Consider the following 15545-nt stretch of genomic DNA (forward strand, 5'->3'; position numbering starts at 1 on the left):
TATTTTATTTGCATTTTTTTGAAACTTGGTGAACTATGCTTGGTAAACGACCGGCTTATGTGGATGACTTTGAGGACGATGGGTCCGGTTAATGTTAGGTATATATGTTTTGGTTTTTTTTATTTTTTTATTGAAATAACTGTTTCTGGTGCTTGAAATTGGTTGGGGGTGATAAGTAGACCCTCCACCCTCCCTCCCCCCCCTCTCCCCTCCCCCTCTGACCTCAAAATCGAGGTACTGAATTGTAAATTTTACCTATAATTTATTAATTAATTTTATTTATAATAATATCTATTAGACGGAGCTTATGTTGTCGGTTGCTGCACGCACTACCCTCTATCATTACTTACACATATAGTTGAATCCCGGTTGTCATACGATCTATTACCGGCGATACATTTATGATTTCGAATTAAAACACAGAGGACTTTTCATTCACAATCAATGAAATGCAGAAATTTGTTTGCCACAGATTAAGATTGAAGAGTGTTATCAAAAATAACTGTTTCACTGAACAGGGGGTCTAGTCTAGCTAGTAGTTGGTACCAACTGTCGACACTAGTTGTCATTTTCATACAAATTTAGTTTTCGACTTTCTACATACACTACTGTTAGGCTGTCTTGACTAGACCCCTAGGAAAGAATGGTTTTACAAATTCATTCAAATAATTTAAAAAGGAACATTATCACATACTTTTTATACAGTTACTAGAACCTTAAAGATAAGATTAAATATCTAATTGTGTTAAAGTATCTGTATCCGTTATTTAAGAACCCCAGTTGGTCAGCTCTCTGAAAATAAACTTTAATTGCTCATCTTGTGAATCACGGTCAGTTCTAATTGTAAAATAGCATACAATTATGTATTTTATTTTTACTCAAAATAGTTTTACACGTTAATGTCGTGTAGGTATTTCTTACAAATAAATTTGGAACGCGCCTGTATTACATTTATATATTTTTTTTATTTTAAGCGTCAAATTATTACATTTATACATTTTTTATTTCTAGTATTGCAATCATCTAATATTATAATAGCACCCGCAGATTCTGGTGTCGATTTTAAAATGAAACAATTTAATTAAATATAATTGTTTCCACTTCGAAGCAAATTTGCTTTCCGTAAAACTGCCCCGATGCAAATAATTGTGTTTACAAAATAGACAAAATCGTATTATCAAAATAAAAAGAGAGATTAAAAGTTCGATGTTTCATATATCTTTATGCTCATAAATTAGGTACAGTGATGAAAAATTATACTATGAAATTCAACTACATACAAGAAACTAATTTCCATAGTAGTTGAATGTCTTAAAGCGCCACCTTGTATCAAATAGCTTCATCATCGGCAATTCAAATACGGCAGTAGTGAGATATACCTACACTACATTAATAATCACATGAATATGGCATTAAATAATCTTTTTATTAGCGATTTATATGTACATGAATAAATGTTTATATTATTTACGATTTACCTACTCTTAATGTATTATGATCGTACTTTGTCGTTACGCACACGAGCGTAATGTAATATTTTCTTTGCTTTATTTTTTTTTTGTTGAAAATTGTGAGCACCTAATAACAGTTTAGCCCAGTCATATTAGGGGTTTCACCTCGGAATGAAAGATAATAAGCTGCAAATTGGTATGAACCTTTGTTTTGTCATTCTAAATGTTGTCTCAAAAGTCACAATCGTTATCGTGTCCGCGTCTTAAGATATTCAAGGTCAAAGGTCACAAAAATCGGTTTTTCGCGAATATCTGGCTTCCTATCGGTTAAATGAGATTTGCATTTATTATAAAAGTTGTAGGCTATAAAATTCCCTACAACTTTTGTTTAAACTTTTTTTTCATACGACCAACCGTTTTGAAGGTAGAGCGCGAAGTGCACATCGTACAGTCATATACGTTATAAAGTCAATTATTTACAATAATTATAATTATTAAACAATGCCTATTATTTATGTTCTAACTATTAATTATTTATATTTAATTAAAGTAAGTAACTTGATTATTTATATATAATTATTCATATTTAACTATTTAAGTATAAAATATTATTAATTCTGGATTATATATTTTAGTTTTATTTTAAGTTAAAATGATAGTAAGAGTATATATTTTACACATATTTTTATTTATTATTAAATACGGCATAATATACATTTATCAAAATGTGAGTTCAAATATCAAAAGTATCTTTGTTGATTTTAATTGTAATGAAATTGGAAATGGAAGCTAATTATCTTCTTCTTCTTCGTCTTCTTCTTCTTCTTGTCGCTCAAAAATGTTCGATTCATTGTCATCATCCTCATTATCTGTCATGTTCATCTCCAAACCTTCCAGAATATCGGGATCATATGTATTTTCTTCATCGGGATTACTTGGATACAGTGAAGCGTTGAGGCAAGCTTGTCCGTTGCACTGGCCGCAAGCTTGTCCGTTGCACTGGCCGCAAGCTAAAGAACATTGTAGCCCTGATTTTCTGCATGAACAGCGGGAACCACAACCATTTTTGCAATTGCAAAATATTACGTTTAGTAGTTCGGCTGGTGCTGGAGGTAATAACGTTCGTATGGGCTCCAGGATTTCATTTTCAAGCATCCAGCCCCATTCTTGAGGTTCTAAGTCCTTCCCTAACCACGTTTGAATCTGGTAGTAGAAACGTTTTATGTGTTGATGAGCTGCTACACTTGTTGGTGGAAGTGTTGACAGTTGTACAGGTTTATGACTGTACGATGTGCACTTCGCGCTCTACCTTCAAAACGGTTGGTCGTATGAAAAAAAAGTTTAAACAAAAGTTGTAGGGAATTTTATAGCCTACAACTTTTATAATAAATGCAAATCTCATTTAACCGATAGAAAGCCAGATATTCGCGAAAAACCGATTTTTGTGACCTTTGACCTTGAATATCTTAAGACGCGGACACGATAACGATTGTGACTTTTGAGACAACATTTAGAATGACAAAACAAAGGTTCATACCAATTTGCAGCTTATTATCTTTCATTCCGAGGTTGACCCCTTTTCTTACCTAATATGACTGGGCTAGTTTGGCTTAACATTTCTAGAACAATTTCATACATAGTTCTGACGTAAATTCATTCATATTCACAGCGCACCGTTTTTATTTATACCTTTACCGCTTATCGGCGCATCACTAAGGCGCACTTTAGCGTTGCTTAGTTAGTTGCCATACGGGCAGCGAGGTAGCTACTCGTCTGTGTGCTGCCCTCTAGCGGAGTTGCATTCTACTGGATTCTCTTCCAGTGACCTTGACGTGTGTTGTGCCGTTCATCGGCCGCGATGCCAAGCCGCGTCGCGTTCCTATTCGGTCCCTAAACTATGCTATTTGAACATAATTGTGATCCAAAGTAGTGTCTTTCGCGTGTGCCTTTTTGTTTGTGCAGGTGGCTGTGTTATCGCACGTCATCTGTCATAATGCTGTGACAACGACTATAACCTCAATGTTTTTGTTGTGATAATGACTTTTTCGAAAATGAACCTATTTTGGGGGTATGGTTGTAAGTATCGCTGTTGTAATATAATATATTTTGTACTATAGGATAATTCTAACTATAAAAACAATATATATAACTTTATAAAAATGCTCTTGAATCAAACAATATACTTAGCTGTGTCTAGTTATTCATGACGTGTATTTCAGTCTTATCTATTTTTTGTTCTCTAATTTTAAGCACTTGTTGTCCTCTATACAGTCGTAATTAATATTATAGAAACAGAGTAATATTTTTATGGTGAGGATACGAACACTCATTTTAAATAACGAAGCCGCGATCTCTTTGAATTGCTAAAAATAGCCGGCGCTGTAATGGCGGTTAATCAGCAGTAACTTTAATAATTAATTATTGAATCACTTCGTTATCGCTTAAGTAAAAGCGAGAATCACGTTTATTACTCGTGCACTTTTACCGGCGAGTGGCTTATAATATATAAGATTCTAGATTCTAAACAGGTTTCATTCATATGCATCCGTATTTCTATAAGACTAGCTAGACTATTTGCTTAGTTATGTACAGGGGAATAAGATAACTGCTTGAATATTTAAAATGCTACATTAAAGTAGACAAAAGATTGTTAATGATCTTTATAAAAATCTCATAGAGTACCTACAACATATCTAGGTATAATGGGGCACCAGTGAGGTAAAATTCTTACTGGAACCACCTCATTTTCTCAGTTCTTCACTTAGATTTAATTCAAATAATAATCTGTAAGGATAAGATTTAGAGTCGACTAAGTATAACTCGTATGTCAAATCGAGGTTAGCGCATCACTAGCCTACCCAGCCAGCTCGACCTATGTGATAGGGAGACATCTTTCACGAAATCAAAAAACACTCGATACCTAAGTAAGTGAATATTTACTTCGTTTCGTAGTTTAAGCGTAATTATTATTATTATTGTTTATGATTTTCCTCGTTTTAAGTTATGATTTGATGACGCATTTATTCAGTCTTATCGTATTAAACTTGATGCTAAATATTTTATAACATTACCATTTCATTTTTTTATAGAAACTCAATTGTTTTTTTTTCAACAAACTTTTCTGAACTTAAAAGAGAGCCTTATGGCATCACTCCGTCGTCATTGTAATTCACGTTACTGTTAACTACATATTTATATTTACTATTATATAACTCAAGAACGATGGCTTATTTAACTTAATATTCTATTAACCCTTCGTGGGGCAGAGAGCGAGATTTTTGGGTCTCTTAGTCTCATCAGCAATTATACGACGCCAGGTATGCGTGGCATGGCCATGGAATCTCATCGGAGTGTATAGCCTATCTATTTCCACTTGCGTCGCTGGATTTGTTGGGTTTCTCAGCAGCGCTTCCAAAGTTGCTCGTTGAGATCATCTCGGACCAGAATAAGGAGAAGAGACTTGGAGCCGGATAAAGATCTCAAAGCTGTGAAACACGTTTAATCTTTCGTTTTGATGGTGAACCCATATATATGTGTATGAATTGGACAATGTTAATGGTAATAAAAAAACAACATTTTGGCCCTTCGTTCAAAGAATATGTTATTTATTTATTTACACTGCGTTACCATAATATACAAACTAATACACGGTATAAAACGAAAAAGAATGTTACATAAGTTATTAGGCAACCTAACAACTTATTGCTAACTAACAATTTCTTCCAGGCAATCCTGATATGAAACAATAAAAAAAGAAACACCTACAGAGGGTAAATTACAAGAAGTGCATAATTTACAAAAATAAACTCAAAATAAAAAATATAAATAATAATATGAAAAAGCATGTCAAAAGGTTAATTGAGTCACAATTTATATATTAAGTAGAAGCTAATTACGAGGCAGAAGAAAAATGATCAAAAAGAAGATAATATTTAATATATTAACTGAAATCCTCCTTCAGCGCTCCGATACCCCTTTATCTGCTTTATATATAATCGTATATCGAGAAACATATATGACATTGAATCTTACACACAATATAACGGTATCTGGCCGAATATTTTTATCTGAAAGAGATATCAATAAAATATACTTATATTTATCAAAGTTACTGATTGCAGCTTTTTATTCAATCGCCCGTATCAAAATGAGGTATCATAAAGTAAAATTTTATGAACTCTTGAAGAAAAAACGTATGGCAAATAATTTATCGATAATAACTGGAGTATTTGATACTAATGTAACAAAGCATATATTAAAACTATCAGTTCTAATGTTAGAGGTAGAGAAATAGGGATAAAATAGTCTGATGGTGATAAACGACCATCCAGCAACAACGAACATTTTTCATATAGAAGTAGAGAACTTTCATGGTTAAGTATGGAAGCTCTATTATCCCACATTCCCTTAGAATTTTGATACAAACCGACCAATGTTTCCACCGTCTAACATATTATCAGTAGCACGCTATCACTAGCGAAATTTATCGAACACAAATAATTTTTATCAAAATCAAAATACCCATATCTCTATATTTTCATTCATCTTGACCGTCATACAATCGCTAACATTCGAAATTTAAAAAAGTGTCAAAGCCACTTGTTGATCTTAAATTTTCCACATATTTCTCAAGGTTTAAAGTACGAAGACAGAAATAGGTTACGACTTAAAGATAATTCGAATAGCTGTATCTTCGCTATAATGGCTCTGACCGAGAATAGATCGCCTGTTAATTTCCGTACCGGTCATTTTAGTTTTAATTTATTAGTCGCATTCGTATTTATTACGTTATCTACGTGAAATATATAACGTATAAATTTTACAACGAAAGTAGCTATATGTATCGAATTTATAATCCAAACATAGCCAATTTTGACACTTTAAATTCAGTTTATGACGAATATTAATATAGAACATGATTTGAAATTTACACGATATATTTTATGGCAAGCCAAGTAATCCATTTCAGAAAGAAAATTTACAAAATTACATGACACAGCAATTCGTCCTGAGATAGGGCCTTCAGTTCTACGACAATGAATCAGTCAGGATAAATAATTTCATACATATAGATTGCAAACCCAATTTCAATATATCGATATCCAGCAATGAATTATTCAAATATGCAAAAAATTATGTAATACTTCATGTATGTGATGTGTGTTAGGTATAAGCTTTACGAGGTAATACCGTGATCCGAATATCAAGTATTTAATACATTCGTAGACATAATTGGTTAGGAAATACGAAACGTGTTCAAACTAGTTCATAATAGGGCTGCTGGTGACATTTAAATTCCATATAAATATGTACCACTACATGTATACAGATCCAGTTTTATGATGTCCCTATGGTATAGTTTGTAGTTTGTACCACACTTTTTACATTCAGGGCCCAAATTTACTAGGTTATACTTATATGTATAACATTAGACTCGGTAACGCCTTCACGAGCCCTCCGGCATTGAGTGTCCATGGCCTCTGGTGTCACTTAAGATCAGGTGAGCTTCCTAGTCCCTTTTACTACCTGTTCTATAAAATAAAAATAAAGTGCCCTGCATATATCTGCAGACTTTGATATGCAATAGAGTTAGTACAAACTACGTTGAATAAGTATTTACTTTTTCTTAATGTCTGAAATCTGCCCTTTACCCATGATGCAATTTGACAATGCTACAAACATAAAAAGACGAAAATTCCAACCTTATTCAGCAGGTAGACAGCTGTAAAATAATGGGTACAAAGAAAACATTAAAAATTAAATAGTTAGCGAACTGTGGAATCCACTACCATTGGGGTCTTCCCTGAGAGATACGACCTCCGACTATTCAAAATTCGAGTTAATCCTCCATAAAGGCCGGCATCGCACCCACAAAAAATGGTGTGTATGGGCTGCGATGACTGCCCTTTTTGGAAGTCCCGGAGGCTCGTTTGCCCCCCCCTTTGTATATAAAAAAAATTACTGAATAATATTGATTTAACTTAACGTGAACTTTAAATTAAACTGAAACACATTGTTTTTGTGATATATATGCAAATAATTTTGAGGTTCATTTATGGGTTATGAACAATTATTATATCATAAATAAAGCTACTGAACTTTTTACCTTCATCACTGTTATGTCATTCAGTTCATTCACAAATCTTTGAATTCGATTATAATCGTTCAAAATTTTAGGAATAAGTGTGGCAGGTAATTACTATTTAATGTAAAATATCACCTTGGACTTACTGAGTAATAGATTAAGTAAGAACTCTGAAAATACATTAAAAAACAAACAAGAATAAACCTTTATAACTGTATTTATTTATCTCTATAATATTATTTATTTCATTAATTTAATAAGCTACCTTGACTGACGCGGTAAGTATTTATATTTACATCGTATACAAAACAATGCATACGTCATAGAAAAAAACAACCCAACATAACACAATAATAGATTTAAGTATTTACAAAAATACTACTTCGTAGCATAGGAACACAGATAAAGCAAACCTTATCAATTCACTCAACGGACAATTAAAAACGTCTGTTAATCTATGCAGTCACTAATTATTATCATAGATTATTTATAGCCAAGAGAGTACCTGGCCTAAACCTTAATATCGGCAATCATCAAAAACAATTCAGCACTCAAGCCGAATTGACAAATAACACACGATACCTCTAAAATTCCAATGTTGATTTCGCAAAACTACATTATTATGTATCGAAGACCGCAGAAAATTGTACATAAATATTTATGAACCGTCATTTGAAACCTATAACACACACGAATGAAATAACGGAATGTATTACTGAACGAATGTTAAAAAATGCAGTATTTATATATCACCAGTTTAGAAACGTTACACATACCACAATACTTGATAACAATCGTTTATAAATGCCATTTACCTACTTGGGCTCTCAAATTGTCGGATTGCGTTAATAAAGGGATTAGAGATTATAACTCTTATCTAAGTTAAAGATATTTAATATAGCACGAAAATATTTCTAATGAACCACTAATGCTTATTGATTTTTTATATGAAGCTAACTTAAAGGTTATATATAAGAGGGGTTTATTTATCTAAAATTAAAATATTTTGTTTGAAAACGCAATACAATTAGATGAGAATAAATCGTTTTTGTCTGAATAAATATGCTTGAATAAACCGCTTTACCAGTTTTTATATACTGATATGTATATGTATTTTAAAAATAGATTTTCTCTATCCTATTGAATGAATGTACGTAGGTTACAGGGTAAACTGGTTTTGTAAAGATAGAATTCGAAGTGGTTTCATGTGATAACTTTGTCTGTCTTTAGCTAAAGATTCTGTCGACGTAAGTCGAATGTCGTAACGAATTCTCTGTTCTCTGTGTGGAGTTACCTTTGGGTATGGGTTTTAATAATAATGACAACTGTTTCGTATTTAAATTTAACGTGACATAATATATCCACACTTTTATTAGATTAAAAATATTCTTCAACACTTTCCTTATCCTACTTAAGCAACAAGTGTTTTGGCGATTTGACAGTAATATTATTCGCACTTCTGTTACACACGTATTTTGAAAGTACAGGCAGATTGCCAATGAATCAGGTTCAAATTCAATTAGAAGACGATTTATGTATTTCTTTTGGCCAAGAGCTAGCTTCCGTTTGGGATCGCAATTTAAGGTATCAATAACGTTGGCGATGATAAAATAGATGAAAAGTCAATAAAAATGTTCCACCTACCTTTTTCTTTTGCAGGACAGTCCTAGGTTTTAAAGCTGTTTAAGCTTAGAAGTCGCTTTGTCAGTTGTAGGTTCACTGCTGCGTGTTAGTTAATAATCATAATATTTTGCCTAAAATAGATCCTATCCACTTTTCTAACTGACAGTTCCGCAGCACTATCTTACGAAAATCTTGCAAAATTATCATTTATATCTCTCGCTTTTTAGATTGCTTTAGATTATTTTGAGGGTTTTGTTTATGAAATAATATTTGTACATTGTAATCTTGAAAAAAATTGTTCGTTCGATGTTTGAATCTTGTAAAAAAATTGTTTTATTTACTCAACAAAAATTTAACTTTTTTTTTTAATTTGTAGAATAAAACTTGTATAATTTAAAATACATTTAAAATTATATTTAGGAATTACTTGACAATGCATATACAAAGAACTAAATTATTTTATCATAATTATAAACGTATTATTTCATTGTAGTTGACATATTTGTAATCAAAATTATTGCAGTATCGAAAAAAAATAAACATGCAAAAAATGCATTTTTTTTAACACATGGGATTTGGTTTTCTTGTCCTGTTTTCTAGGACGGTACATACATACAGGCAATAAAGCAACAATACTTCATACCGTTATAAATTATTGGGTAAAAGGGTTACAAAATACATATAAATAAATAAATAAATTCTTGGTAATAAATTCCGTCCCGGTATTATAAATAAAATAGGTAAAGGAGTAGGGTGTAAATTGAGTCAGTATTTCAGTTTTCAAACAATTCTCGCAAATCTTAAACAGCCATTGCGCGTTTGATGTTTCTAGTTTAATTTTAGGTTTGTTTATTTTTTCTCTTTTTAACCTCGCGTTTTATTTTATGGAATAGCGGTTAAAAATTAACGACCGTATAGAACTTTATTAGATTAGATGTATTACCCACTATACATTAAAATATAACTATTAGCATTTGGGGTAACAAAAATATTAATGAATAGGGTATTTATGTCTAAATTTACAGTTAAAAGTAGTACGACTATGTGGAATCTGGTTGAATGGTTTTGAGGCTTTATAAATTTATAAAACAAATTCGCATGTACAATTGTCATATTAAGTGTATATGTACATTAAGTTTCATCCACGCATAAATGAGTTTGGTGCTACTCGACTATTCTTCTATGCTTGCCGATGCATTATCTGAAATAATATTTCTTTAGCCTAGAACTGAACTTATAACCTCGTGTTACCACGAGTAATTCATAGAAATGGTACAATGGCATACCTTAAAATTCAAAATCTTTTCAGCGTTGGACTTGTTGTTTAAGTGAATAAATCCTGAATCGTTATTGAAAATTCAGTTTTCAGAAAGTGGTTAAAGACGAAATGGAAAGGAAGTAGATATAGGGGCGTAGAAACTGCCTTTTTTGGGTTGCTTATAAGACTTGCGTTGTTTATGATGTAGTATAGTGTGGTCAGTGTGTATTTCTAAAAAACTTCAATATCAAATTCATCAATTCTTCTTCAAAATGAATTTGATAATATCCTACTCCTTTACCTAATTTGTTTAGAATACCGGGAGTGAGGACCAAGAAACCTTGATTTTTTGTTTACCCAATAATTATCAAGGTATGAAGTATTGTTGCTTTATTGCATGTCTGTATATACCGTCCTAGAAAACAGGACAGGAAAACCAATACTATTACTATACTATTCCATATACATGTTTTTGATGGAATCGCCGCGTCCTATCAACAAATTCTGTATCATATTAGGATTTATGTGAGTGTCAAAGGTCATTTGATTTAATATTTCATTGAAATCGTTAAATGTCACAACTAGGACAAATGAATCGTTCGATTTGTCATAAATATCTGCATAATCGTTGAAATAATTGCTTTCAGCTGCATTTATGTCGCTACTAAGAAAGCCTTGGTAAATTTAATTCAATGTCGCTAAGCAAACGTCGACAAAAAAAATATTTATTTGCGTCATCAAAAGTGCTCTATTAAAGTCTAGACTTGTCTTTTAATGTTAATTTTATAATGAAAACCTATACTGGTTTTAAATCAAATATTAGTTTAAATCAGTGTTTCCCTACCTTATTATTATTTCTAGAAAATTACAAAGAACGAAATACAGTAAGTAAATTTTTATAACATATGTCAATCACATGCACTAAATCCCTCTCTGGGGCTTGTGCCCCACATGGGAAACACTGGTTTAAATGATTCCCTCTTCGTTTTTTCGTCCCCTCGTTCCATCTCCATACAGTGATCATCATTTTAGTGCAGTGGCCTAGGCTCTTCTTTGTCAGAATGGAGGACCCATTGTGCTCTGTATATAGTTTTGGATTCTACACTATCAATATTATTAAAACACTTTAATAACGTTTGTAATGGTGATAATGTACAGCACTAGATATAGACTGGGAAGGTGGCGCCATTTAGTAGCTCAGCCCCAAATTTTGAATATGGAATTCTCTTGCAATCTTCTCAGCTGATCTGTTTTAAATGAAATTTCAGTCAACCTAAAGAATCGCTCAACTGATAAGTCCCTCAAAAGAATCGATTTGTTGAAATCTTTTTCTATTAATAAATTCATGTTAATGATAACCACATTGTTGGTGTTGCAATATAAAAATAGGTTACCAACATTCTATATTTGTAATATCTGGTAAATATAACCAGTCGAGTCAGAGCGAGTTATCGGATTGACCATTCCTGTACATCTATTTTTAGAACTGTTTAGTCATACGATTTACATCTACACGTTTCCGTTGGATGATTGAAGATTCATGTATGCACTCAACACTTAGATGTCCTTCTCTATGTGTTTAAGAGACGGAATCATTTATGACGTTTAGATTTAGTTACGTTTCGGTTCGGATTAATACCAGCGGCTTAGTTCCATCGTCGGACAACGCAGAATGCGAAATTCCACCTCGATGTCAGGTATTCCACAACTGAACGTTTTAAGCCTGTTTCTGCCGGGCACCACGATTATATGGAATCAGCTACCCATTGAAATATTTCGAGTTAGAGTCCTTCAAGAAAAAGCGTATCAATTCGTAAAAGGCCGGCAACGCACTCGCGAAGCCTCTGACAATGTAAGTGTCCATGGGTAGCGGCATCACTTAACATCGGAAGAGCCTTTAAAATGACTAAGAAGCAGTAATTTATATGAATATTTATCAGTCACGAAATGACCCTGTTTACTTTTGAACAATTGTTGACTGGGAGCCAAACCCAGAGATACTATGTACGTGTATACTTTCTTATGTTTGTGTGTAGGACTAACTTGTTCTAAAACCACATACAAATTATTTAATCGCTACTGTCGTGTACACATAATGCACTTAAGTTTGAAGTGTAATCATCAAATATAAACTGTAAAGCACATTTATCGATACACAGCTGTTGCCCATGACTATGTTCGCATATAAAGCGAACTTTGTTCAAGGAGCACTTTGTTTGAATTTGCATATTATCATCGTCTTAATGGTTTGACTTGAGCATTCACCAGTCGCCGTTTTTAAATTTGTCGTACTGTACAACCAAGAGCGAAAAATCTACGAACAATTTGATCTTTTTGATTCTTGTGCAAAAAATATTTTTGTATCTACAGCAAAACTATGATTAAAGATCTCGGCAAAACTTTAAGCAAAACTGTTCTTTCACAATAATTTGGCTCATCAAAGGCTTCAAAGGCTCGCTGAAACGCTTCTTTTTTTTTTGGAACAGAGGGCAAACGGGCAGGAGGCTCACCTGATGTTAAGTGATACCGCCGCCTATGGACACTCTCAATGCCAGAGGGCTCGCGAGTGCGTTGCCGGCCTAATGATGTAGGTATGTTTCTGTAAATTAATTGTAATGAACATTCATAAGTATTCTCATTACAAGTTTATCTTGTATTTTGCTTTCTACAAAGAAATGGTAAAAATAAACGCGTACGTCCTCTAAGTCATGTAATATATTAATAACTTAGTTTACCTCTGTACCGTTTAATCAAAGTAAAATAAGCCAATTAAAATAATTTATACAATCAGTAAAAATATTTACTGATGATGGTCGGATGGATGCATCTCTATGTAAGCCTTTTAACCATACCTCAAACATTGTAATAATTAAAAGCAACAAAAACTTCTGAGGGTAGGTAGGTAGAATTAGACATTTTTCTTAAATATTTTGAAATTAATAATAAAAACGTATGTTTTTAATATAGTAATTGATTATTGTGTAGGCAATTCATTGAAAATTATTATCTAGATAATACAGTGTCGTGAGTGGTTTGCCCTTTATCACTAGCTCTTGCTCTCTCTGTTTGTGTGTTCATGTTGCAATAGGTCCCACGGATAAATATCTAGGACTGGAAGCATTTAGAATTGATCCAGACATTAAAATAGATCATAAAAAAGACAAAACATCATCACATAGACTTGTGCTTTGTCCGATTCGATTGTTTTTATTTCGTATTTTTCCTTATTGGACACTGTACCTATAAATGCTTCATATTCAAATTCAATTCAAATTCAAAAATCATTTATTCATGTAGGTAACATAATGTACACTTATGAACGTCAAAAAAGAAATATATATTAAATGCTTCTAATTTTACAATTACTGCCAGTTCACACTTGATTTGCAAGGGCGTAGAACGGAAAAGAATAACTGGCTATAAAAACGTTACTCTTTTTTATTTCCAAGTTTTTTTTTACAAAATGTTTGTTATATTTATGCCCCCTGCCTACACCATGGTGGTCCCAAAAACTAGTTATGGCTCATGCTTTTAAAAATATTTTAGCATAGTTAGTAAATAAAGATGCGGGACTAGTCTTCTTAATGTTACGTTATCATTACTTAAAGAATGTTAAACCTGTTTCAAACTCGATATCTCGTATCGTCCCACGCTGAAAGGTATAACCAAATCCGTTAAAGAAACAAATCTTAAGGAAACGCAAACCGCCCACAGAGACTAAGTTGTTTTTATTTCTAGGAAAAGCAACGCGTTTCAGCAACAGAAGGTCCTACTTATTAAAAGACTTACATTTTTTAAATATACTAAAATCAAATCAAATCAAAATTCATTTATTTCAGTTTAGATGCGTCTTATTGCTTATGAATGTCAAAAACGTTTAAAAAATTCGCGAAAGAGTAAAACTACGCCATCCGTTCGCAAAACTACCAGGAGGCCTTGTTCTGAGAAGAACGGGAAAGAAACTCACCAAGTTTTTACCCTCCCTCTACATAACAATTATTCAAAGGAAAATGTCATAAACCACAACGTCATTTACATAAGTAAAAATTAAAGTAAAAATCTGTTTTGTAATTTACCACATTCACCATAACATACATATTCACAAAAACACTAATTTAAAATATACTAGTTCTTTTCGTCTATACTTTTGGAATTAAAATCACGATACGCATGTTACTATCTCTTCCAGTAGATAAAGTAAAACAGTACCTCGAAATTAAATCCCCGATTAGACGATTAAGGATAAGATTGAAAGTCGACGTACATCTAAGTTTTACTACGTATAAAAAGTTTTTTTTTACGTATAAATGGTTTTTTAACTATGACAAAATCGAAATGTAAAACTCATTTTTTTCTTACGATAGAATCGATGTTTTATTAAAATCTTGGCTAAAAGTCTTAAGTAATTCAATTAGCTCTAACGGCTGTGTATATCTCTTGCTTGCATATAAGCGGTCCTTTAATCTCCACGCATGATATTATATTGCGATATATAATGTGCAAACGAAATACCTTAACGCTGTTATGTTAGTTTAGTTTATTTTATGGACCGGATTATATTCATCTCCTATAAAGCTATAAATACATAACCTTTTGTTTTATCACCTAAAATAACATATTAGCAATTCTAATGTAAATATTTGTTTAATTACCACATACGTAAATAGGCATAATAATTAATTATGTGATTCAAAATTCTAATTCAATTTATGATGATATCATTGTTTATTCGATAAAAGCTATATTTGGACTATTAAACTACAAATTAATAAGCAAGTAAGTATGAAAACTAGATTTATTATATGTATTTGATTTCCAGAAGAAGACACATATTCGTTTTAACAATTATTTATGAAATTTATTTCAAATCTACCTAATAGTCTTTAAGTAATAGCTCAATTTACAAATGAACAAAGACTTCATATTTTTTCACATTCTTTGACTATTTCTTCAATCCAAATTTCCAGATTAAAAAATCACATCGAATTGATCAACCTTTGTTTTTTTAAGTTAGTTAAAAACAAATCATGTCATTGAATGCGATTATTTAGAATTGGTACAATAGTAATTCTTGAACAATAATTAATATTATTTAGTATTATGATACTCTTATCGGAAAAGACTAAAT

General features: G+C 32.1%; 1 protein-coding gene across 1 annotated transcript in view; it reads left to right on the forward strand.

Moving 5' to 3' along the window:
• The first annotated feature begins 3184 nt into the window (after positions 1–3184).
• LOC110996662 (cGMP-dependent protein kinase, isozyme 2 forms cD4/T1/T3A/T3B) overlaps positions 3185–15545 on the forward strand; it is a 104017-nt gene continuing 91656 nt past the window's right edge. The window contains exon 1 of the mRNA XM_022264463.2: positions 3185–3527. The gene's annotated coding sequence lies outside the window, so the exon portion shown is untranslated. The remainder of the gene's footprint in view (positions 3528–15545) is intronic.

Source organism: Pieris rapae, chromosome 21 (genome assembly GCF_905147795.1).
Source record: "Pieris rapae chromosome 21, ilPieRapa1.1, whole genome shotgun sequence".
NCBI lineage: Eukaryota > Metazoa > Arthropoda > Insecta > Lepidoptera > Pieridae > Pieris > Pieris rapae.